Consider the following 26,950-nt stretch of genomic DNA (forward strand, 5'->3'; position numbering starts at 1 on the left):
GCAGCCCCCTTTCATCTCAGAGTGCAGTGGCTAAAAAAAAGTAAGAAATTAGGAGCTGGAGCTTCCCACAGTCATGGCATTGACCTAACCGGTATAAGCTGTTAAACATATTTTCAGCAGTGCTTAGGATTATGGCTGCTAATGTAGTGTTAGTCCAACAGCTGTGATATTGAGACAATATTGAAAATGTTTAATGTTTCCTATGAATCAAGAGGAATAAACGTATAGATTTTAGGAATTAAGGGGAACATTTGGGCTCAAATAGTTAAATACATGTTTAGATTATGTGTTTTTACAGTGAATCATAAGTCAGCCACATGTGTTACCCGTATCTTACTGCTGGCCTTCACAGCTGTACTGACTCTTAACTGAAAAATCAGCAACACCTGACTGACCCTCACTAGCCACCATACTTTGCAGTTAGCTAGTGGCTGCTAGTGTGCCCAGTGTGTGGCTGCACTGCTACTGTCATTTGAGCAGTTTTCTCATTTCTAGTGAGATTTTGCAGCAAGTTTAGTCATAATAAGATGTTCATAAAAGACAAAGATGATTTAATTAAAGGATTACTGCTTGATAAAACCAACCAGCACCTGATGGTGGAACAGATTGTTTTTCTTTTTACAAAAGAGCCTGTGGACAAACTTGCATCCAGATTGATTAAACCAGATTGTCCTTCAAAAGTAAGTTCATCTTCTGATCTGATAAGAAAAAGAACAGTTTCAGGCAAAAAAATACTTTCACTAAGACCATCTTCAGAAAGTTTTATAGCCAGAAAGACTGACACACCTGTGCATGCCAGGTTGTCTACAGCTTTCATGTCACTTTGCAGCAGGGAGGAGGAGGAGGTTAAGTGGAACATTTAACAGTCTTTTTTTATTGTCCAGTTGACCAGGCATGTGGGTAAAAGTTATAAAAGTATTTCCTTTGTTCAAATCTTCAAATGATTAGGGTTCAACAGGAGCTCAAACACTTAAGCACGCTTGAAACTTTCAAATAGCCTAAGTGTTCGGAGGAATCAATCTTCATAATCTCCTGCGAATGTTTATTAAAGCAATATCTCAGCTTGATTATTACAGGAAATTGATCACTATTTGTTGTTTTGGAGGAGAACAGCTGTTGAGTGAGTGCACTGATGTATCTGTTCGGCCATAATGCCACCATAAATGACACCACCACTGTGTCTTATTTAAATATGTGTCTTTCCAGGCAGCTGGCTACAGCTTTTGTACATGGAGCAAATTCCCTGTTTTAACCCAGGAGAGCAGATCCACACAGCTTGTAGTCGCTCATTTACAGATAGGGCACACTGAGATTGTACACCATCATCAGTCTTGAGCCTGAACTAGAAGTGAACCGGGAGTAATGATGGATTAATTGTCTTATACAGAAAGGAGAATGAGAGTTTCTCATGCTGGGATATCGTGCGGGACAGTGCTTTCAGTTTTTTTGTCTTCTTCTTCTTCTGTCTGTTATTCTCTAACTACACTGCGTGAGAAATGATGTGCAGTCAGGCTCACTGCTGGGTGACTACTTCCTTGGGAAATGTCGCTGATTTTCTGAATTGCATATGAAAATGTGCAGGAAAAGATTGGAGGCTGATGATTTATGGTCAACTAGGAAGCTGCAGCTGTGATTTTCTTAGATTGGAGGCAAATTAATCAAAATGCAGCAGATTCTCACCTTGACTATATATGCTTTTTTAGTGATTTTTATCACTTTTTTTCATAATACTATCTCTTGTTTAAAGGACAACACACACTGTAAATAGCACTGTTCTGCTTTGTGGGCCTTAAGTATTTCACGGTAATAATGTAGTTTTAGTGTAAAGTCAATCCCTTGATCTCTGCTTTCACCTTATCTCCAGAGAGAAAAAAAAGACAAAACAAAGGAAATGGAGGACATTCAGTTGTGCTGACATATGTACAAATAATACTGCACAGAGAAGGATTCCATACATCACAAAAATGAATTTTGTCTCATCAATTGCAGAGATTTCCGACCATTCATCTGTGTGAGTTATGGGCCCCTTTTAGAAGTGGACCCGTGCTACCTCAACCTTCACCTCACTTGTATATCTCAAACCTACTGTGTTGCTCTTTTGGTTTTGCCTGCCTGAGCATGTAGTGTAGTGACACATCCGCTGGGACAGCAGACATGAGGTTAAAGCAATTCACCATGGAAGAAACTGGCGCCTACTTTGGCACCGGTGACGAGTGGGCAGAGACAAGCATAGATACCAGATGGCAGTGAATCTGTAATTACAATTCTCTGGTGTAACATGTGGGACTGGTGGAATGAAATGTCGCCGCAGCTTCAAATATCCTGCTTGCAAAAGTCTTTGTTTACTTGGCAGGGGGTTCAGCTGTCATCTTAGTTTCTTTGAGGGACACGCTTCTTGTCGTCAATGTCTGCTTAAGAGTTCAAGTTTTGAAGAAAGGCTGTTTAACACCATTGGATCGCAGTAATGTTAGTATTGGTGTCTGGCAGTGTCTTTGTGGAATGGTAATTACCAGCCTAATCAAAAACAGAATGAAGATGGACTAAGACAGTTGAACTGAATTTAAATAGGATGAGCCTATAATGGCTCCCAAATGGAGAGCAGGGTCTGTGCTCGCCCCAGAGGGACTCACCTGTGATTTAGCCCCCTTACTTCTGCATGTGACAGGGTGGCATTGTGGCACCGCCCGCCCCTCCCCTGTGACCCTGAATGCTCCCTCTTCCGTAGGAGGATGCATAATTGTCTAATTAAATGGAGACACAACAGCCCCAGCATACCTCATTAAAGACATCGCTCCATCAGCTCCCGCCTCTCCATTTCTTTTAAAAGACCCTGCTCATCCTGGCAGGAAAGGTCAAACAAAGAAAAGTGTCGGAGATGGTTTCCTGTCCGTCTGGAACTCCTTTTTAGAGAGTTATTTTATGACAATATGTGGATGAAAAGTTAATCCAGAGTTCTGTCTCTTCACTGTCATTTTTGAGACAAACTTGTTGTACTAGCTTAATAGCAAATGTGGCCCATAAATAAGCAACAGCAGCCAAGAAGAGGCAACAGCACAGAGGAAGAGAAAGACAGCGTTTTGGAGATGATATAAAGTGTTTGCCATGATAATAATATACAGTATGGTGCTGCTGGAAAAGGTGTTAAGTGGTATGCTGCAACGCCACAAATAAAGCGAATGCAGTCATCTTTTTTGTATTAATGAGGCATGTACTATTGAATAATTTCAACAGATAAATGAGCCAGGTTTGAGCAGTTTATAAATGAGGCTGGTTGAGCAAAAGATTCCCATGTGACTTCTCTCAGTGCTCAGAATATAGTGAAATAATTAACTCAGATTACACCATCTCGATTGCATTATAAAAAAATATGTTATTTTTACATTTTTACAGGTATTTTTTTATTTTTTGGAATTTTATGTTTATTCTATTATTCAATCAGTTTTGTTCATACTCAGAATAGTGTTCTTGCATTGCAACATAAATACATTGTTGAATGCTGTAATTTTCTACAAAAATTACAGTAAAAAACACATACAGCGTACATTAGCTGTATTTTCTATGCCTGGCATAATCAGCAGCTGTCTCAAAATTACATGCAAATACATGTGTAATTTTCTTGTGCGCTTGTGTTAGGCCTCATAAAGGCATGTGCCTGTGTGCATCAGTATAAATGCATTTGTTATCTTCATGGTTGTGGTGACAAATGCTCCCCTGCCAATTTTTGAGCTTAATTTATACATTTTGTTCTGTCCAGCTGATGCTAAATGTAACCTTTCCAAGTCCAATTATTTATGAAGTCCTCCCTGCTTCCTTTACCATTGGTTCCCTCCACATACATCATAAATATTTGAGAAGATGTATGTTGCGGGGGTTAACATATGTCCCATCTGAAATTTCAGCGGCCCCTGCAGTGGCCAGCACGCTGTTGACAGAGCACCGGACCACTTTGTTTGGCATGTGAGACTATTATGGGTGTTGTTTAATCTCCTGGCCTGACATGGACATAGGTGCCCTGAATATGTACTTGCACAGGATCAGCTTGCTCATCCAGGTGTCTCGTGTGCTTGAGAAAATGAAAGAAATCAGTTCTTGTCAGTCCTTGATGCAGAGCGGTGCCGTAATTTGACATAAGAATCAAATACTAAACCTGACATCCAATCTACTCATAATCTGGACTCTATAGATTATATGTCAGGGATTTTAAAGTAGCTGCTTGAGTTTTGGGTCTGCAGGGAGCACAGATCTTATCCTTTGGAGTGACAGATTGAGACAGTGGACTGTGTTAACCACACTGGAGTAGTGCTGCTTTATATAGTATGTCTGCTGTCTGGAGGGATGTGGCTTTGGTCCAAGACAGTCTGAGATTGAGCTAAATAATCAGGTGTCTCTCACGGGGCAAGTTAGCTTCATGCAGTGGTATTATTAGTTGAGCCTCGGCTTCACTTTCCTACTGAGAAAGTTACTGTTGTTGCTGCTACAACAAAACAACACAAACTTTCTGCAATGCATCCTGCCATGACAGACTTTGTAAGTGACATCCAATAAAAGCCTTATTCAATACTGCAACTACTCTACAATTTCTGTACCTGTCCAGAAAATGAATTGAGTTACATGAGCACCAGGTAAATTTGCTAAATCCATATTAGTTGCTCCACAACCTCTTTGGAATGTGAATAATAAGTATCCTGTGTTACAGGTTGCACATTAAATGACTAAAGTAAGATTTAAGGCTGACTTGTATAATTTTGTTTATGTATTTACCCCTGATGTTGATGGATGACTTTGCTGCTTTAGTCCATGAATAATTCATCACATAGAGAATGTGTTTCACAAGTTGGCTCCTTGGCAACAATAATGAATTAGGAAATTGTTGGGGATAGTGTTATCTAATTAAACCTGGGTACAGCAGTCAGTTCAGGTGATTCAACAATGCTAATCAGCTGAGCGCAGTGCTTGAGTTACCTGGCCAGTGTAAAGGTCAGCTCATGTCAACCAAACATAAGTTTATAAGATTAAAGAGGCTGTACAGTGCGTGTCTTTTCAGTATATTAGTCTCATTATTACGCTGGATCTAATACAACAGCGTTTTGGCTTGGTATGATTATTATTTCTTATCCACCTGACTAGGGTGCTAATAACATTTCTCAACAACTTTAAACACATGGGTTGTGTTTTGCATCAATGCAATGTGCCCGTAGAATTATCTTCAGTAGAGCTGAAACAATTAGTTAATTAATCCATTAGGCAATAAACAGAAAATTAATTGGAAACTATTTTGATAATCGATTAATCATTTCAGTCATTGTTTTAGTCAAAAATGCCCAACATTCGCTGTTTCCAGCTTCTCAAATGTGAGGATTTCCTGCTTTTCTTTGTGTTATATGATTGTATATCGAATATCTTCAGGATTTGGACTGTCAAGTCGGAGAAAGCAAGACAATTGAAGGGTCCATCTTTTTTTTTTTTTTACTATTTTCAATTTAAATTTCATAGACTAAATTATACAGTTAATAGTTGATCAGTTAATCAACTAAATAAACATCAGGCTGATTGAGAATGAAAATAATTGGTAGTTGCAGCACTAATCTTCAGGCATTTATTTAAAACACATCCCCTTTGCTGTTCACATGCATCATATAGCGGATACAAGGGAAATCTACAGGAAATAGCTTAATTTAAACTTCACAATGTTACTTTACAGAATGTCTGAAACATGCAGACATACTCTCACAAGCCTTTTATCCTTTTAACCTGCTGCTGGACCCAGTGCAGATAGGTGCATAAAGGCCAATAGAGGGAGCCCTACAGCTGTCTGTCCTCAAGCTGAGACAGGGCCAAGTTGGGGGGTGGGGGGTGAGTACCACTGCAGTTTCTTTACATGCAAAATGGTTTGATGAATTAATAAAAGCCAATTGTAAAGTTCGCAAGCATAGATACAGGTAGACAGTTACAGTCAGGGATTCATGGTTCTATCTCAGGCTTTCTGATGCACACTAAGCAGAATCTATCTGCTGGCCTTTGCTGTTAAAGTCAGGTGGAGAGCTTTGAAAAGCAGAGTGTGTCCCAGCAGATGGGTGGTGAGGGCGGGTGTGTGGAGAGCTTGGAGACAGCTGTGGTCCGTCACTATTTCAAGGTGTTTTAGCTTTCAGAGCCTTCCAGAGGTTTCCAAGAAGCTATAGGAACTGTCAGCTGGTTTGCTTCAACTCCAGAAAAAGAGACAAAGGGTCTCATGGGCCCAGCAGGCTTTTTTTTTTCTATTACTACAGTCTTCATAACTGCTGTAGTGGCATTGGTTACCTTATGATGCCGTCAAGCTCTGCTGGTGCCCTACACTCCTGTGGGGGGTATTCATTATGATCTATAACCACACTGTACACAATAGTCATAAGGTGGCTCTTAACACATCTCCTGAAGATGAATGAGATTGCGTGTTCAGAGTGACAGATGATTGGGAGATGAGACTAAGAATATTTTATCTATGTCAAGGGAAACAGGATTTTAAAACAGACAACTGGAATGTGTATTGCACTGATATTGCAAAATCTTTACATCGTAATGTTGAAGGAAGCAGTGCTCCCTCTAAATATGAGTTTTGAAGTGATTTAATTCACCTGGCTTTGGGATGATTGATGGACTTAATATATTTCAATAAATCAAGGATTTATATTTTCCTTGTAATGAGTCGCCGTGTTTAACCCGGATTTGAGGCCGCGCAGGTCTGGTGTTAAACTCCAGTTGTTTCAGTTTGAAGGGCTCAGGAATATTACTTGAATAAATATTTGATGAAAGAGGAAGTTCTATCGATTCATTACACTGTGAGTAATATGTGTATGTGTTCATTAGGTGGCCTCTGAGTATCCGTGTTTAATATTCTTTGTTTACAGTGGAGGGTCACATATGGGAAAACGCATGAATATGGAGCAGGTAGCCTCCACTCGGCTCTCAGCTTTGCACAGATGCTCACCTTGTTTTCTGCACACACACATACTCTACATACACAGACTGTGATCACGTGTATACACACACAATCTCTTTAATTAAAACAATTACAATTTCATTTAGCAGAAAATTAAATCGTAAATTAGAATAGGTTTGGTGATGTGCATACATTTCCATGATGGACGGGGAGATTTCAGTGTTTTCGTTGCTTCCTGGTGTTAAAAAATATCTCATTGTCTCTCTCTTCCAGGATGTAAGCCTGGCTACAGTCTCAGACATCACCTCCTGACTCATAGGAAGGCAGCTTCTGGAGGGGAAAAGAGACAGCAAAGAGCAACATGAAGGGAGGTGTTGAACACGGGGGGGTGAGTGTCTTTCTGTGTGTACTTTTCTGCATCCCTGAGTGTCTGTATATTTGTGTGTTCAGCTGTGGCTTGAAAGAGAAAAGACAGGGGGGTGGTCTGTACCAGGAGAGAGGTATGGGCTCTGCCCTGCAGCATTTGGCACAAAGGCCCTACTCCTATTATGCATGCTGGCTGTATCTGTGGGAGATAAGGTTTGGTCCTGGGAGATAAGGTCAGGTCCTGCTAATGAAACACATGCTAAAGGTTTGCACAGAAAGCTCAACCTCTCAACTTTTCATTTCAGGTGTCTTCAATTTCAAGCATTTCATTCCCTCCATCACGTTACTTCATTATCAATCACCTCTCCTGTCTTTGCATTTATATGAACAGACAGACTCGTACCATTTCATCATATCAAATCGCTCACCTGCAAACTGTAACCTTCAACATTTGCATGAATGAAAGTTAAATTTATCGAAGGACGTATAAAAGTGATACTCGGCTAATTACCGATATTCTGAAACATAGCAGTCGTGCCAGGAAGGTACCCTGCTGGAGCAGCTCTGGTTCTTTGTTTATATCCCTGTGCTTTGAGTGTAGCTGGAAGGCATGGCAAGTGGAATTCACTCAGGTGATGGGTTTAGTAGGAGCGGAGACAGAGGGGGAGCTCTCTCCTCCCCGCTGACTCTCCCAGCCGGCTCTGGCATTAAGTCAGCCCAGGTCTGTACCAGACGACAGCATGACAGCTGTTTCCTATGACTAGGTGAAAAACACATTGATTTACTTCCTCAGTTGGCCTCATTTGGGAAGAGATGGAGTGTGGCCAAAATACTCTCTCCACTGGCGGTGAGATGTGGACAGTAGAAAAAGGTCAGAGGCAGAGAGGAGAACAGAAGGGAAGCGCAGCTTTAAAAGACACAACCCGTATTTCAGCTGTAAATGGATTTTAACCTTTTTCCACTGTCTGAGATAAACCCTTGATGCTATTTAGTAATTCTGCTTGACAAAGGCAAAACACATTAACTAAAGATTTGCTAAATTACGTTTAGGCCTCATTGAGAATTTTTGAAAGCTGTTTTGCAATCTAAAAATAATGCCATAGACATGACGCCTATAATTTATGTGAAAGCAGATTTTAAAATGGGCTGTAACTACAAATAGAGCTAAAACCAAGCCAAACTGCAGTATCTGCATGCTAGTTTGGTAATCTGTGGGACACCATCACATTTACTGCACTTTGTGTCCCAAAGAAGCTACATCAAGTGAAAGCTAGTGAGGCATCCACTGCTAGCCTGAGCCAAACCTAAAACCAAATTTACCTTTTCATTTTTTCCCAGCTGTTATCTGTAGATTAAAAAAATGTAAAAGTAACTCCTGGTAAAGGCTAACTAGCTTAACAGATATCAGCAGAAAACAAATAATTCCTGAAAACGAATAATTTTTAAAATGTTTGTTTGAAATTAATATTCGTAAAAGCCCACTATTTATGCTTATCCGAATACTGTATTTAGATTCGGCTCCACCTTTAATATGAATGCTGTATAGCAATAAGCTCATATGGTTTTGGTAAAATTATTAGCCTACAAAGGCTAAATGCACACATCACAACCTTTTTAAAAAATATTTCTACACTGATTTCCATAAAATTGCATAAAAACACTTTCAATTTTATTGCCTCTGTAGTTACTGCTTTCTTGTAGTGCAGAAATGTGGAGATGCTTCAGCGAGAAAAATATTGTCTAAAAAAACACCCTAAGATGTCTGGGATGATTAGTACTTCAATAAGCTGGACATTTCTCAGCTGTTGTTTTTCTCAGGATACAAGAAAACAGCAAATATTTTATCATGATAAGAGCAAGATGAACCATAAAGCTGCCTCATAACTACTCTCCGTTTCGGGCAGAAACGTCGTGTCCCTGCAGCCAGACATGAGCATTCGTCTGGCTGTCCATCGTATTGATTCGTCAAGTGAACCCACATGCTGACAGACACATTCCTTTTGTAAGTGAAGGCTCTTGAAAAGCCTCAGTGCTGTGCTTAGTGCCGGTCCAATACCTAAATGTAATCTCATAGCTAATCCGAGTTATAAGAAAACTTGCAGTAAGGATCCAATAGACACAGTAGATATTTCATTTTAATTCATGGGGCTGGTAAAACAGTGCTACAGGAATTAGGTATTACCTGCTAACACACAAACTAGAGCTAGACATACAGACATATTTATCCAAAAAATATTTTATATTCTGTCTTAATACTGTTGCAATGGTCTCTATCTGTTATGTAAACACCATTTTCTGGAGAGGACACAAATTTATCAAAAGAAAAGTGAACATAATGTCATTCCTGTGCAGTTTGAATTACTCGTATAAGAGATCTTGGTTGTGCAATCAATAGTTCTCTCATGCTACTTCAAACATTGATCCTCTCCTTTGAGATTTAATTAGTTCCTGAATATGCTCAGTGTAACATGAATATTGTGGTATGGCTATCGAACACTAGGATGATCTATACTGCATTTGTCCAGGGATCAATTATGAATGTTGTAATTTGCTATTGATGTAATTGATTCATTTGTCCAATTATACTACAGACGGTCGTCAGCCTTTTTTTACTCAGCAGCTCAATGAGCGGCCCATCAGTGGGGCGTCCTCAGGAGTAACAATAAGTCTACCGCTGGCGGGCTTGCCTCTCATTTACGCCCTCCACTGATTGGATATATACTAATCTGACAATTAGTTATGTGTGGAGCAGAAAACATTCTTTGCCTTCTTTACATTATATTCATTGTGTCAGGGTTAAGAACAGAATGGATAATATACTCGTTATAGCTGTAAAAATGTCAGTTTCTGTTATCCTCACACCTTTTTACAGCAACTTTGGCAGATATTGCATTGCATATCGCCCTCTTTGTCTATCCCTACAATTTCTTGAAATTGGTTTTTCACAGTCTGTTCCGCCATTTTTAAACATAATCGTGGTTCAGACCCTTTTCACAAACCATACCCAGATATATTACAACATTAAAATACATTTTGATTCATGAAAATCAAATCTTCCATGTAACTAAAGATACTGGTTTTAGCATGCAACACAGATATTAGACTGATATTTTTGTGGTTGTTTTAGCAAATTTTGACTGACAAGGTTACAAGTCATATGTTTTTTATCATGAATAAAATTGTATTGATTTTGCACACACTTATCATCGAAAACATTTGTGGTTGGTTCAGGGAACTCCTCTTTTTCACCCGCATCCTTCACTCAGTACCAAGGGCTTCTCTATACAGCTAATTACATACAAAATATGTCCAGCTAAATAATCAGCTCAATGAATCAATCATTAAAAATATCGTAAACTGTATGTAGTTACATCAGTTAATAATGCTTCCAGTACCGGCAAATATGAAAAATATTAACACAATTTGAATTTGCTTGAGCAACCACCAGAGGACTGTAAAATTTAATGCAAATTTACCAGTTTAATTACATCTCGTGCAACTACTCCCCAAACACTGCCGGTGTTCCAGCCGTTCACTGAGTGAACCAGCTCATTCTGTTCTCCCACAGCTAATTAAATCACACTGAGAGGAAAACAATGCAAAACCATAAACAAATTGAACAAAACCAACTGAATAAATTCAATAAAATGTGGCAGATAAACTTCAGGTGTAACCTGTGCATTCATTATCTGCTCAGCGGTCACGTTACATGAATAGCTATTTCAATGAAAACAAACTATTTTCTCCAGGATTTCTGTGAAGTTTATTGTTGGATTAATTGACACTTTCTGCAAGATGCTACAGACAATTAAATTCAAATATACGGGCTTTAAAACTCAATTTAATTAGCTCTCTGTGAGTCCTTGTCACTGTTGTAAAAAGTTCTCACATCTCTTGTCAAACATCTTGCCAATCTGCTCATTGCATGATCTAATTAGCTCAGTTTCTTGCGGACATTGTATTTCATTTGATAAACCACATCTGTTTGCCTCACGTTGACAGCTGCTTATAAAAAGCTCATTCTGCTTACACCTGAAACTTCACTGCAAGTTTCAGCCTGATGTATATATAAACTACACACAGCAAGCTTTACTGCAGGGTCACTGGCCGCTTTCATCCTGTTTGATGAGCACTCACAAAAAACTGAGGTGTTAAATGTACACCTTCCTGACTTACTGCTGCTCCCAGTGGGATTATTCTAGTTAGTGTAGTCTCTATAAAATAGCCCGATCAATCTTTGGTGTTTTTTAGAAAATCTTTTTCATCAAGGTTGTTAGGGCTTCCATGCTGTTTTTCTTTTCTTTTTTTCCAACACTCTGCTCCACAGTCACACAGCTGAGGGTATTGACACCTGCTATCTGCCCAGTTCTTCTGTGAGCAGCTGTGGGCAGTTTGGAGATGAGGATCCTTATTAAAGGGCACCCTCAGTAGATTTTAGTTCCATGGGAAAGAGAAAGTATTACTCATTCACTAAGTAAAAAAATAGTGGTCTAAAATCATAATCTTCAAAGTACAAGGGCTTTTATCTACTTAGCATTTTGATAATCATGAGCAGAAAGTTGTGAGATTTGTAAGTGACATACAACCACTCAACATTTGCAAACAAAAGCATTCACATACCAAATTACTGCTGTAATATCTCACCGTGAGACTTTGAAATCTGTAAGTGTTGTCACCGTCTCCAGCAGCGAGACATAATTGAAATTATGTTTCTTACTAAAACAAAGACGATGGAGCTGTTGTTGTTTGGAAGCTCGCTGTTTGTTTGAATCAGCCATTGCAAAACCTAAATGAAGTGTCAGCTTGTGTTGAAGGCTGATTTTTCACTGCTGGGCTTGTGCTGTTGTGAAACATGGAGGCATGTGGATAGTGTGAAATGCATGTGCACTACAAGTGCACTAGTCTGTTTTGAACAGGCTTTGTTGGCACAGTTGTAACTCTCAATCAAAGTCAATTGATCAACATTTTTCAGTTGTCAGTTTTCGTGTTTTAACAATACTCCACACAGATAAGGGAATATTAAATTTTAAAAAAATTACAGCTTTAAAGGCTGTGAAAACATGTTTTCTCAATCAACTTCTTACTCTGAGCGATGGGGTGCTACATGATCACACAATTTTCTGCAAACAGTTTTTCTATTTCAGAGATTTCTGTCTGTGGGCATGTTGTATACTTCTGTGTACCAATCAGGATTTTGTTGTATTTGACAATTGTGGAGTTGTTTGCTTGTTTTTTAGTTGCCAGTCAAGTTGATCAAATCTGATTTCACCACACACACACACACACACACACACACACACACACACACACACAAACACACAGTGTAATTAAGTGATGAGCTTTTGAGTGTTAAATAAGGTGATAAATAAGGATGTTGTCCACCCCCAATTTTACTTTGATTGTTGCTTATTTAGTCATCTATCTTTCATGTCTTGAAGAAATATTTAAGGTTTGAATTTGAAAAGGTTTAGGGGGCTTTAATTTTATGGAAGCAATTCAGTTGACAAATTTATATTTGAACATGTTTCAGAAGAAAAAGAAAATCTTCTTATCTTTGCATTCTGTCAGGACCCCCAAAGGCTCACAGGATAAATCTGGGGGGTTGCAAGATGATTAAAAGACAAGGCTGGTGATTTTTTAAAATATATTTCTTCTTGTGACCAAATCTCATGTGCAGAGACCAACAATGAACTAATCTACTTACAATTTTGCATGTGCATCCAAAGCCTGATATACGGTATTCCTGTGTGCCGTAGAACTTAGTCGTTATCCAAAAACTATGACAACCTCTTCCTGAAGTTCTTTGAGAAATTTACATTGTAGTATAAAGTCAAGGTTGTGATATGTAGCACAACAAGCTAGTGAAGCTCTGTAAACGGAACCACATTCCCACACATGCGCACTGGCGTCTGCCTTACACTGAACTACTCTCCAGAGACTGAAAACATGATTGCTGTTATTAGTCTTTGGAGCTGTTTCTAAACAAACTAATGTGCCCAAAACTCTTCTTAGTGAAGGAACATATCACCCAGTGCAACGGTGTGGCTCACTGACGTGTTTTTAATCATTTTTGGACAACAACAGAGGTCTACAGCACAGAGGAATACAATATATCAGGCTTTGGATACACACACACAATACTTGTAGGTAGGTAGGATGAGTTCATTGTTGGTTTGGCTCTGCACATGAGATTTGTAGACAATAAGAAAAATATGGAATACCACCAGCCTTATGATTTAACATAAGAAAAAAAGAAGACAGCACTTTATGTGACTCTCAAATTTCAGCTTCTTTCCTGTAAAACGCGGTTGATTTTTACCTCTTCAAAGCTATTAAAATAATGCAATCTGCTAAGGGCACATTGCTCTGACAGTAATTGCGCTGAAATTTCACTCCTATTATCAGTGGATTGATCATGTCTGAGTTACTTTCGCTTTAGAGAGACTGCACAATTGTTGTTATTTCAGCTGCTGAAAACCCATCTTTCTTAAGCCTCCCCTCTTGTTGAGTTGCACTTTACGCTGTAGATTGGTGCTTATAGTGGTGAGTGCTTCGCAGGCTGGCGTCCGCACAAAGCGCCCAACAGAGCCTTTGATGTTTGCCTCGGCGGATCAAAGATGTTAGAGCGTGGACCTGCCAGGTGCACTGCTCTTTCATCTCACTTACTTATCTCTCTGCTGCTTCCCATTCTCAGTAAAGGGACAGAACAATGTGTCCTCTTCAGGCTCACTCCATAATTCAAACCAATAAGACTTACTTGATTTCTGATACTCCATTCAGAACGCACCGAATGATTTTGACTGTGGTATGTAATTTATATTTAAAAAGCTCAGATAAATATTGTTTTCATGGTTTTATTGTGCTTCTTTGCCTATCATTTTGAGTGCCATACGTGTGGGTAACAATGGCTAAAGCAACAATCCAGAGATATGAGCATCATCTTAAGGCTTTATCCTAATCCTTTGACCTCAAAGGAGAAAAGACAAGACCAGGATTTCTTGAAACTCATGAATATTTGAATGTCTGTCTCTGCTTTTTGATTGCTTGCTCTGTAAATGTTAGTCTTGTGTGGCTTTCACTTATAGCCAGAATCCCAGCTGACCATCCAGAAAATGACATGACCAAGTTCACTCCCAGTTTCAGGAGCAGACGTATGTTTTGTACGTATTTAGCATTTTGAACACATCACTATAACCAGCTGCCTCTGACCCAGAGTCGTTTCGATAAAACCTAGCCACTCCCTCTTTTTCCTGTTTGCTTTTCCCAACACGAGAACTCCCGAAGGACACCTCTAAGTGCCTCCACAGAGAATATCCACAATATTGATTACAAATGAGATAATAAAAGCCAACATCATTTCATAGGCTCTGGGGTAAAGATAAGTTGTCTCCATTTACATATCATGTTGTGATTTATCCTTTTGTATACATGTCTCACCGTCATCCTCTCCTCCCCATGCAAGACTTATGGATCATGTATAGATGGATCCCTGGTTGCTTCAGCTTAGATCATTGATGCTTTGATCTCAATGTAAGCGGATGACGTCCTCATGCATAATCAGAGTATTGATTTTTCCCTCCCCTTCCTGGCAAATTGATTGGGAAACTAATTGTGCCCTTTCTCTCTCAGCAACATCTCACCATGGAATAATTTCTCCTTTTCCAAACGACCAGTCTTGTTAAAGAGAATATAAGCAGTCTAACAATTTAGCAGGCAAAAGAGGCCATTTAAATGGCAATTAACATCACACTCTTCAGTTTAAGTGTGCCCACCTGGAGTTGTGGCTATTGTAATTGGTAAGTAAACATTAGTGGGTTTTACATTTCACAGGAAAAACAAACAAGACAATGTGTGTTTAAGTGCACTATCAGTATATTTGAAGTGCTTTATTGCAGTCTTTGCCATGAACATCAGGGTAAGGAGTTGGAGTGGCCAGCTAATCCTGTTTGAGTGAGAAATGATATCATCTTTGTGGAAAAATCTTGATAATTCATTCTCTGAACCATAACAGCAGCAGCAGATTGTTTCTTCTATTTCAGACTGGTTGCACAACCATCCACAAAATACGACAAACAAACAGAATAATGTAAGCAGTCCAGTCCAGGGGTAAACCTTGACTGAGTCATGTTACATGCTGAGAGTACAGGCCTTTTGGGGTATATTTGGAAATAATCAATTTCTTACATAAACTTACATTTTGGTAATCATATACTAAAAGAAATGGACATGATGGCTTTAGACGAATGATAGCTTTTGCAAGAACAAGAACAAGTTTCTTCCAAAGTAGAAGAAAACTGTCTATGAAGGAAGTAGGTCATTCAATCCTGACATTTACCAGACCACTAACTTCCTAATCAAACAACAAAATACTTGGTCTGTAATTGCTTTCTGATCTGACACCCCTGTCTACAGGATTACATCATTTGTCAATGCCCTCCAAAATCATTACAAATCATTGTTGTAAAATAACATTTACTGATCTGACACAGCTGGGGTTTAGGTTTGGTTAGGTTTGGGCACAAAAATGACTTGATTTTGGGTCAAAATTACTTCTTTGTTATGTCTGTCTTAAAATAGGTGCCCAAATAAACATTGAAATGGGTTTTTCTTGCTGTAATTATCCCTCCTGTTCATACTGGCATATTAAGGGATCCCTTCATAATGCTCTTACAGTGTAAGATAAGATAAGATAAGATAAGATAAGGTACTTTATTTGTCATTGCAGGCATACAACAAGATCATGTTTGGTAACTCTACGAGTCCTGCAGCAGTAGAAAACAAGATAATAAAAAAGTATTGCACAACAAGTTAGATAGCCACTGGAAGGCTTTGTCACTTGAACATAAACAAATGTTGCTTTTGGGGCATTTGCTGAAACAACTGATGTAATTTCTCTTGGAAGGACAGTCTCAAGAAATCACTAAAATCTTGAGAACCATTTCAGTCCACTGCTAGTTTGGTCTGTGAAACTGACAGGTTTAAAGAAAATATATGCAGTCTTGACAATGATTGATGGCTGTCTTATGTGTAAGAAATCTCAATAATACTAAAAAAGACAAGAAAATGAGGTGTGTTGCAAGCCATTTGTTTCTGGGGACAGGCCGGCTTTTGTGTCCCATCACTGCCCATGAAGCCCCTTCGCCTTGAACAAACAGATACAAAGCTCATTTCACCACAGCAGAGAGTGATGGAGAGGGGCCTGTCTGTATTTTGTCAGGCCTTTGATGGAGTCATTGACTGTGAGGTTCCAGGGATGAGGAGCGTCAGTTGCTCTGGATTCAGATGGAAACTCGAAGCTCAGAGGAGCAGAAGGTAGAACAAAGCAGACCCGTCCTGACCCGAGGTGCACAATACCTCACAACTGTGACCACTTTGATTACAGCAACAGAAGACTATAGATGGGTTGAGAATCATATAAATTGTCTCATATGAAGCATTATAGTCGTGCGTAGCAGTGGCTTTAAGCAGCGTTCTGCCACAATATTATCAGCAGAATTCAACAGAGATCTTTGACTACATGGTACATGACACTGAATATATGACAGGAAGTCAATCTAACGTGTGTGCTCAGGTATCCAAGGTAACAAATCCCAGTCCAGGGATCTTTTGGTGCTGGGGTCACGCAGAGGGATTGCTAGTCACATTTTTGAAAAGGTCAAATCAACACCACGCTCCGTCATACAAGTGCAGGTGGTTTCACATTCGAAGTTACACTTATGCAGAGATATCAGGGACATTATAACACAGAGCAAAGGTGGAACTAACTAAGTTAAGACTGCAAAGTAGTGACTGAATTATGACTGAGTAGCTTTTTAGTGCACTTGCAGTCCTGTGAGCATTTTTAAGGGGTCAGTAATTTTTCTTGTCATATCAACATTTCTAGAGTGTCGTTGTTCACGTGAGATCTATATGAGCTGACTTTCTCATTAGGAGGAGGTGGAAATCAGCAGAAAGTACGGTCCAAGACCACCTCAAAACCAATGCCCACTTCCCATTTCAACCAACAAAACCGGTTGTTTTTTGTGAGACCTCGAGACATTTGCAGCCATTTTCATTTTTTATTTTTTTCTTATTTTAATCTAAACCATGATCTTTACCTAACCCTGACCAAGTGACAATGGCCAACAATGAAATGTAGAATTTCAACGTTGCAGAAACGTACAATGCTAACGTTTTATTCTGGCGACTGAGTTGATGTACTGTAGACTATTGTATATGTCATCTTCCTGTGAAAGTTAATTTATACACTGAATATCTTCTTAACAAGTAACTTATTACTTTAATTAAAGTAAGTTTTTTATTATATTTCAACACATAATTAAACAAAATTTCTTTGAGGAATATATTTAGACATGTTTTTAAAAATTCAAACCCATTTTAAGCACCAGCAATCAGTTTATGGAGGAACCAGTTTACTTTAAATGAAGTGTTTGGCAGATCACCTGCCAGCATATGAACTCACCTTCTGATGGCAGAACTGGGGGGGCTGCATCCAGCAATTTTTGTAACTTTTTAAAACAACAGTCACGCCCACTTTATGAAGGAATTGTGCTGTTGAGTGGAGATGAGAAAGTCCGAAAACGTTGGTTTACTCCCGTCACTTTTCTGTGGTCAGCCCAGTGCAACACCATGAATGCCTTTGAGGAGAGATTGTTTGGTAGTGTGCGCCATTATCCCCATCTGTACGATTTATTGCATTGAGACGAAAGATAAATAAAGACACAGAGTTCTTGGAAAGACATCAGGGACCACACATCTTGTGTCTCCAAAGTTGGGGTTGGTTGGGGTGGCTGTGGCTCAGGAGGTAGAGCTGGTTGTCCACTAATCAGAAGGTCAATGGTTCGATCCCCAACTCCTCTTGTCTGCATGTCAACGACTAGGGCAAGATACTGAACCCCAAATTGCTCCCCAACCAGTGTGCATGAGTGGAAATGAGCAGCGGAAACATTAAAAGCGCTGTATAAATGCAGCCATTTACCATTTACATCTTACAACCTAGTTTGTTTGAAGCATAGTGAAACCTTAACTGTGTGCTACTGTACCAGTCAGCAGTGGCGTTCAGTGTACTGCTGTAAATTGCATGTGTGAATGAAACTATTTTTGTCTTTTTGTAAACAGTCTGAACAGTGCAGCAAAGGTTTATTATATAAGATGTATTTGTTTACAGACTTTGAAGGATAAAATGTATTTCATTGTCCTAGGTGAGAGTGAGCAGCAGAGCTTTGAGTGTATTGACTGCAGAAGCTGTTAAACCATATAAACTGAGTGACTTTCAAAGTAATGTGGAGATGGATTCGTGGGGAGCAATCATTGCCATAACAATAAATTTCTAGTTTTAGGGAGCGCACTGCACAATCCACCACAGCTCTGCTTTATCTTGACAGGTTCTGCTAGGATTAATAGCCTCTTTTCCTCCATGCATCAGCAGCGTGCAGGATCATTGGATTTTAGCTGCTCAGAAAGCCAAAAACATGCCAAATGATAAGAACTTAAAATGGAAATCCAACTCATTTAGCTTGTATAAACTGCTATTTTTATGCTTCATAAAACAACCATTTGACCCACGATTAAAAACTTTAGCAAAAAAGCAGACTTTGTGCCCAACTTAAACAACAACTAAACTAAAGCATGAAAATATCTTTCAAAGTGATTTGTCCCCAATTACAACATTTTCAAAAATGTTCTGGGGTTTATTTTATGCTCAATTTGTGGTTGCATTCACAAAATATGTTGCCATACAGTGTCCTGAATGTATATTTAACTGTGATCTACAGTTGTTTTATTGATTAATTTAATCACATACACTCATTAGAGTGATAATTGTAAACAGATGGAGCATATGACCAACAGTAGAGCAGAAACAAACATAACTGAAGGTTAAATGACCAGTGTGTAAGATTTAGGGAGCTCTATTGGCAGAAATGGAATCTAATATTCATAACTATGTTTTCATTAGTGCATAATCAACTGAAAATAAGAACTGTTGTGATTTTGTTACCTTAGAATGAGCCCTTTCTATCTACATGGGGAGTGGGTCCTCTTCCATGGAGCCTGCCATGTTGCACTGCCATGTTTCTACAGTAGCCCAGAACGGACAAACCAAACACTGGCTCCAGAGAGGGCCTTTTGCATTTTTCGTGAGTTTCACAGTCACTGTAGGTTCTCCGACACACTTGGAGGGGGAGGGGTATTCAGTTGGTTCCAATCTGCAACCTCACCCCGAGATGCCATTAAATCCTATACATATATATCCTATGTATAATTGTGTGAGGCTGGTTTCTGTATCTGAACAAACTCCAGGCTGCATTTTAGGTATGAAAACTACAATGTTTTGACTATATTATAGTTACAACATGATTATTGACCATCTTGCCTGTGGGCACCTAAACAGTAGTTGTTAGGGAACGGTGGACTACCAAACCTTTCAGGGCTCCACTCTCTAATTTGATTGCTTTGGAAACAGATGTAGAATAGAATACTAAACCTGCATTCAGAAAGTTCACACTCAACCCTTTATTGGCTAACAAAGTTGGTTATTTAGAGGTTCAAGAAACAGCAGCTGAGGTGTATCGGTCATTACACTGAATATTGAATTCTTTTGAATGTGTTATATTTAATCTCCCAATACAACTGCTGCCAATTTAATCTTTGCTGAGCAAGTTTACATGTGATGTTGGCATCTGCAGTTCACTGTAACAGCTGATCAACAATGGCTTAGATCAACATTTGTTTGTTTTTTTGTTCTTGTTTTTTTTGTTTTTTTTACAAGAAAAAGAGAAGAATCTTGCTGCATCTAAGCTTAGACACTGTTTCTACAAATATGGCCATTAAAGGCCATTCCAATGTATCTTAAATTGCATGACTGAGTATGATATCTTACAATGTCTTAAACAGTAAATTACTACATTTGGTGCTTTAGTATCTGTTATGGTCTGCTTTGTTGCCCTGTGAAATAGGAATGGAGAGCTGTATCCTTTATAACAAATTAGCCTATATTCTTTGTTTAAAATATTAACTGCGCTTAATAAAGGCCCATGTGTTTACAGTTGCATGAGTCATCAAGTTTAAGTTTTAGGCGGTTTAGAAGTTTTATATATTTGTGGAGCATATTAAAGTCCTGACTGTGCTGCAGTCTGGCCAGTGCGCCTCTTTATGAAGTTTATTATAATGTCTGTGCAAGCAGCATCACAATAGGGAAGTAATAACAGATAATATACATTTACAGTCACTTGGTTCCAGCTCAGCAATAAAAATGCCCAAAGTTTTTCCTAACTTATGTTATGATCCTTCAAGGGCTTTTTTTTTTCATCTCACATTTTTCTTTCTTATTCCTGCAGCAAAATAAACGGGCAATCTATGATTTTCAGATCTGATCGAAGATCTACGCTTAACATTGGGAGATACAGCTGAGGTTTGTAGTTTTAGCACTGAGCTACTTGTCAATCGTCTGAAATGAAAAATTGATAGCAGTGCTGTGAGCTGTCCAGAGTCAGTACACTGGTATTAACCCCAGTTTCCACGGCCGAATGTGATATTTTGGAGCTCAGAAAACTCAGGGAAATACTGGAACCTGCTGGTGGAAAAATGATGACCTGCAGTCAGAGTGCATCCTTCATTGACAATTACAGAAATATTCCTGGTTCTTTTTCCTGGGAGCCAATGAGTGAGGGAGAGTTTGTAATCATCCATTTCAATTATTGGGTGTGTGACATGGGTATTTACATTGCCAGAGTGGCTCCACTGCTCCCACTAATGGAGCCACCATCTGGATCTGCTCCTGACTTCACCGCAAGGAAAACAGGATGCAAGACCACAGACGCGCAACTGGAGTCAGTTCCCATTGGAGGAGGCAGGTGGAGATGAGAGGCAGAGGGCTGCCTGTGAAATATCATCCTTTTCTGTTGGACTGGTTCTCAGTCCAGGTGCTTTTATTAATTTAGTATGGTTTAGCAGTTTTAAGTCAGAAGGTCTTGATAATAATTAAACATGGCAGTACATTCAGTTCATACAGTTGATTTGCTTTTCATATTGATTCCCCAGAATAATACGTGCAGAAATACAAGTGTAACACCGAATATGTTACTCACTTACTTGTTTCCTGGCTTGAGTTTTTCCTCTCTCCGCTGCTTCCCCAGTTAACCTTTCACACTCCATAAGGTGCTTTAACATTTGGCTCTCATTTTGATGTGTCCAGTCTGCCTGCCAGCGTGGCCATTTTAATGATTTTGTACTTAATCCGTGGGAATTTTCTGCAAACTATTCCCCGACTAGAAAAGGTCACATGAATTGAGTGATATTGGAAAGGGTTCAAGGCTTTAAGAAATATCACTTCGCTTAGTTGCTCTTCTGTTCACTGTTTTTGGCCAAGAATTCGGCTTTCTTCACTCTGGACCTTTACTGACTCACTAAAACAGCCACAGAAATGTTGTGATCTTATTAATCGTGCTGCTGTTCGTTGTTTGGTTTCAGCTTTATAGTTCACAAAAAAAATGTTGGAAGTCGTTGCTCACAGACAACTCAAAGTGCAGATGAAGCAGCTGAGTTTTTAACTTTCGATTAATTGAAAGAATATCAAGAGAAAATTCTATTTCATCACCTGTAAACTGTAAATTGGTTGATTTCATACATTACACAATAAAAATGTACCCACATTCAAATGTGTGCATTGAAAAAAGAAAGTTTTGTATAAACAGCTTAGAGCTTGAGCTTAGTTTGAATAGTTTGTTTCCACAACAAAGATGAGACAAAAACTAAAAACATTTGAAAAGAAAAACTATGATGGAATGTATGAATATCAATGAATAAACAAACTGAAAGATAGATGAATTGACGAATGAACTTATTATTGTTTTAATGCACAGTCTTGTTCCACAACCTGCATACACTGCAAAGTCATTAAATTTAGCTCCTGACTGGTAAAACAAAACTTGCATTAAGAAGCAGTATCTTGCATTTCAGTAATGTTTGTCACTGCCAGTAAGCCTAGGTGGCATTACCAGTTGTTGGAGGGGATGGAGGTAACAAAATATTAGACTAAATTCATCTACAGTCCCACTGAAAATTAGACAAGACACGACAACAAAACATCTGGGACAAAACCGTGAGAACAGGTAGGCTAGCAAGGCGACTTTTACAAACAGGGAAGTTAGAGCTAATATATCATTATCATGTTAACTGTAAAATGTACTTTCTTGCAGAGAGTTGAATGATAAGATAGATACCATTCTCATGTCTGTATGATAAATATGAAACTAGAACCAGCAGCTGGTTAGCTTAGCTTCGTATAAAGACAGGAAATATGTGGAAAGAGAGCTAGCTTTGCTCTGTCCAAAGGTAGCAAAATAGACAAAACACAAAAAAACCCCACCAACTATAAAACCCATTAATTAACATATTACTTTACTAGATTAAATTAATGTTACTTTCTGTCTTTCATATTTAGGCTATCTAAAGGAATCTTCCCCTAGATGGTTGCTGAAGGAATAATATTGATGTCATCTAGTTTTAGCTGCTAAACCCAGACAGTGAATAGTATTTTAGTTAAACAAATGAGTGAGTACAAATGAATACAGCTTCTTGAATGAGAATTGAGAGAGTTTTTCTGCTCACTCACTTCAAACAACAATGGTTTGGGAATGAACTGTATTTACTGAAGAGTTACAAATCAAAGATTGCCCCAGCTGTAGCCTCACGATGCTTAGAAGAAATAAAAAAAAATACAAATACACAAAGAATACGAGATTCAAATAAAAAGTTTTTGTTGCCAAAAACTAGACAAGAACTCACAGTGATGACTAAAGTATGACTAACATGCCTAAATGAGGTGCCAAAATTAACCCCGATTAAAAGTGATGATGTTTTAGCTTTTGTGAGACTTGAGGCTAATACAGTAAGAGTGTGTCTACCTGAGGTGCAGCCCTCAGGCACAGGCTGCGACAGGCTGTAAACAAGGCTGTGTTGTGCTGTATGTAACAGCAGATGAAGGCACTTTACTGTCCCTGCTTGCTCTTACCAGTCCATGATGCATCTGTGTGATCAATGGGACCCTTGGCTTTGCTCTTATCCCTCTGCCTTCCTCAGTAATCAGCGGTGGGATGTGATCAGAGACACCCGCCTGTCCTGTCTTCGTCTCATGTTTTACAGGACCAAAGTATTCCTTCTGACATTTCTGACAGTCCTGTGATGGCAGGGCAGAGACGAGGGCTTTGTCCCAGCGTGATATTTATCTTTGAAATTGAGGAGTTAGACCTACAAGCAACCACCTCATGTGCCTCGTACCCTCTGGCTTTCCTTAGGAACGTCTTTCAAATGATGAGGATGAAAGATTAAGTGCCTCAACTCTTTTGGCCTTGGGATTTTACTGCCAGATCTCATTTTAATATCAAGGTATTTCAATATGCACAAGTATGAGCTTTTTCTTGGAAAGAAAAATCCTTAAAGATACATCACATGAACAAAACTATATAATAGATGGCCCAAAAAACACAGACACTGAGTAGTAATCATCATTATTATATGGCAGACCCTTCACTTCGACTCCTAATCACTTTCACTGCTTTGGTAAAAGCGTATCTATAAAATGAATGACGTTTCGCTTTTTCTGCAGAAGAGAAGTGGGATCACTCCCTCAAAAGCAGCTCTTAAAATGCTGTCAATCATGGCAGCTCAGTGCATGCTGGACTTGACAGTGCTTCCTCTGACACAGTCACCAGGGAGCGTTTGTCTGTCATTCGCAGACAGTTCAAGGTTAATTGATGTACACCATAAAATATTGATAACAAAATGATCGCTTACTGCTCTCAGTGAGCAGGATCTCGTATTATGCATGTAAACCACGCTTTTTGGTGAATATGTATTACATTTGAATAGGCAGTGTGATAAGAAAATATAACCATACAGCCCCCTCAAGTTAGTCATTTGCACATTTTGGAAGTGGGTTAATGAGTGCTGGCTAATGGGAAAACTTTTCTCTTCCCTCAAGAACCACAATGTAATTATTTGATTTATGAGTGGCTAGAAGAAGAAAGCAGCAGCCGATCACTCTCACCACCTCACAGGGCTTCAGCCGGGGGTTTGTTAGACAGAGTAGCTACCTCTATGTGCACAGTCCGCTATCACATTATTACAGCACCGCCCTGAAGAAACACCGTTGTATAATGTAAAAGATCTGTGTTTGTTTAATACTCTCCCTTCATCCGGAGCAGACAGTGGAATTAGATGGAAAACAAATAATTGTCCGGAGGTTTTCTCTGAAACAAATCAGAGCAGTATTCTGAGCATATACTTAATTTGCACTACAGGGATTCTTTGTTATTTGGGCATGTAAACCACAGGACTGTATTAATACAAGAGAGCAGAGAATACACTTAATCACCACACACTGAGTGACATTGTGATAGCTTTGTTTTTGTGCTTGTTGGAGTTGTTGGAAGGGTAATCTTCTTGTTACTGTAATCCAGCTTTTGGAGCTGACAGAAATGCCTCTTGGTTCATTCTTGTGCTGACAGAGTCTGGAGCAGTGAGCTGGATTAGCTGACGCTACAAGTCTGAAGAATGCAACAGTGGACCGAAGGGAAACGACTATTTGCCCTTCAACACATTTTAGAATATTTGTTCAGGAAAATATTAAACTGTACTTCCAGCTGACAAAATGTCAGCACATGATTGTACAATTTGTCTTTGTCGTCCTTTAATTAGGTTAAGTGAATGTGTTGCATGTCCAGAGGCATAATTACATGCAGAGGTAAAAGGTTGTGGTGCACTTTGTCAGTGAGAGAGGCTCTGTGCCTTGTGTCAGCGAATGACTGCATGCTGTCATCACTTACTGGAATGAAAAATAGCTGCTGTGTGCGGAAATAAAGGAAGAAAGAAAGATCCTTCCCCTGCAGATGAAATAGTTTGTCCTAAGTGCTGTTTAATGAGAGGCTGCCAATCACATAAATGAAATAATTGCTCCGGCTTAATTAAAATTATTCAGTGCTAATTCTGTGGAGGATACTTTGTTTTTGTCCTGTCACAGTAAAAATTGATTTCCAATAATGTCCATATGGTAATATCAATCAAACCAATGAACCAAGAATATATAAAATAAATGTATTTCTCTACAGCTTAAACACTTTGGCTGCAAAAATGTGTAAAACCTGAAATGATCTGTGGAAAAATCCTTAATGTTGTTTGTTTTTGATCATCAATTCAAATGTAACATCTAACATCAACTCTGAAGAGAGAAAATCAGCTCTGCAAAAAGCCGTTACATTCGTGAAAACATCTTTAAAACTGCTGAATGAATAGAATTTTCTGCCATGAAGATGTGGTTCGGCCTACAGTTAAACTGAAGTCAGTGATGTTTCATCTCTGTAACTGAGTAATGTTTGAACTATTTCTTAGCTGAGATCAAACAAAGAAAGCTGCAGTTCCTCCAGGCTTTTAGTGACAATAACTTCTGACTTTTATCATCTCCGACTTGTAGCTCTGTCCCATCAGTGGATAAACTTGGAAGAAAAGTGCAAAGTATAGGCTGTTTATCTTTTGTATAACAAAAAGCAAAAACATTATGTTCCTTTGTTTGATTGATAAAGTGGCCTTTTTACTCATATTCATATTCAGATGTGTAAAAAATTTAACATCCCCAGTGAAAATTTGTGTAGTCTGTGTTGCTTTAAAGAACTACTCCAGTGATTTAACTTTTAGTCCCTAGTATGGGTCACACTCCAAAACCATCCTACAATTCCCATAATGCAATTCAGTAGCAACTTTCATTGGAAAGCCTGAATGCCTTTCTCCATGCCCCCATCTTGTAATGGAGGTTTTCTGTTAAAAAGTAGAAAAAGACCCAGATAACCCTGATTATATCATCAGGGGTATTTTCGAAAGCTTACTTTAGAAAGCTCCATATCAAGACACAGAGGACAATATACAACTGTAAGCTGATCTTGTTGTGTAAAATTGCTGGAGTGTCCCTTTAAGCTCATTCATTTTGTGTCTCCTGGTCAGATCTTTGGGAGTAGCAGCGTGCATTGCTGTCTGCCTCAATATCCTTTTTGAAACGACCAGTGGGGGGCACCAAAGTCAGAAATGTTCAAATTCTACTCACAGTGGCTTTAATCGAGAACCTCATCTTCCTACCTGGTAACATGCTAACATCCACTCCTTTGTCAGACCCACACAGTAACTCTATTCACACTTGAGTTAAACTCAGTCCAGAATAAACGAGCTGCAAATTTTTTTTCTGCAGGAGCGTATTTGTCCTGACTTTCCTCCAGCTTCAAACAGACACCCTGCGGTTTTGTTTTTTCTCCTGTCAGACACTGTCCAAGGTTGCCCTGAGTTTCTGATTGCCCTTTGCCTTAGAAGCTGTTACACCACTGATCCTCATGCAGCTTTTTGTCGCAGCATGAGTGAAGAAAATATTTGGAGGTCTCGCAGACATACCTCTTTCTTGTCTTCCTCTCGCCGGTTGTTCATATACCCCTCCCTAATACCACCGCACTTTCCTTCTGTGGCTCAGACAACCTGAGATTCTGTGTGCCTGAAGCATTGACTCATCTGATGCTAGAGAGAGAGCAGCCACGTCCCAAACTCACCTTCGTCAAATAAAATTGATAGTTACATCATTAATTATGGTAGGAGTTTGACATTTATACACAATCCACCATGCCATTTAAAATA

General features: G+C 39.1%; 1 long non-coding RNA gene across 1 annotated transcript; it reads left to right on the forward strand.

The window, feature by feature from the left end:
- The first annotated feature begins 435 nt into the window (after positions 1 to 435).
- LOC137186763 (uncharacterized) lies at positions 436 to 25,019 on the forward strand. Its single transcript, XR_010929097.1, has 3 exons — positions 436 to 680; positions 7,190 to 7,304; positions 24,790 to 25,019. It is a non-coding gene; the product is annotated as an uncharacterized lncRNA (long non-coding RNA).
- The last annotated feature ends 1,931 nt before the right edge of the window (positions 25,020 to 26,950 follow it).

Source organism: Thunnus thynnus, chromosome 7 (assembly GCF_963924715.1).
Source record: "Thunnus thynnus chromosome 7, fThuThy2.1, whole genome shotgun sequence".
NCBI lineage: Eukaryota > Metazoa > Chordata > Actinopteri > Scombriformes > Scombridae > Thunnus > Thunnus thynnus.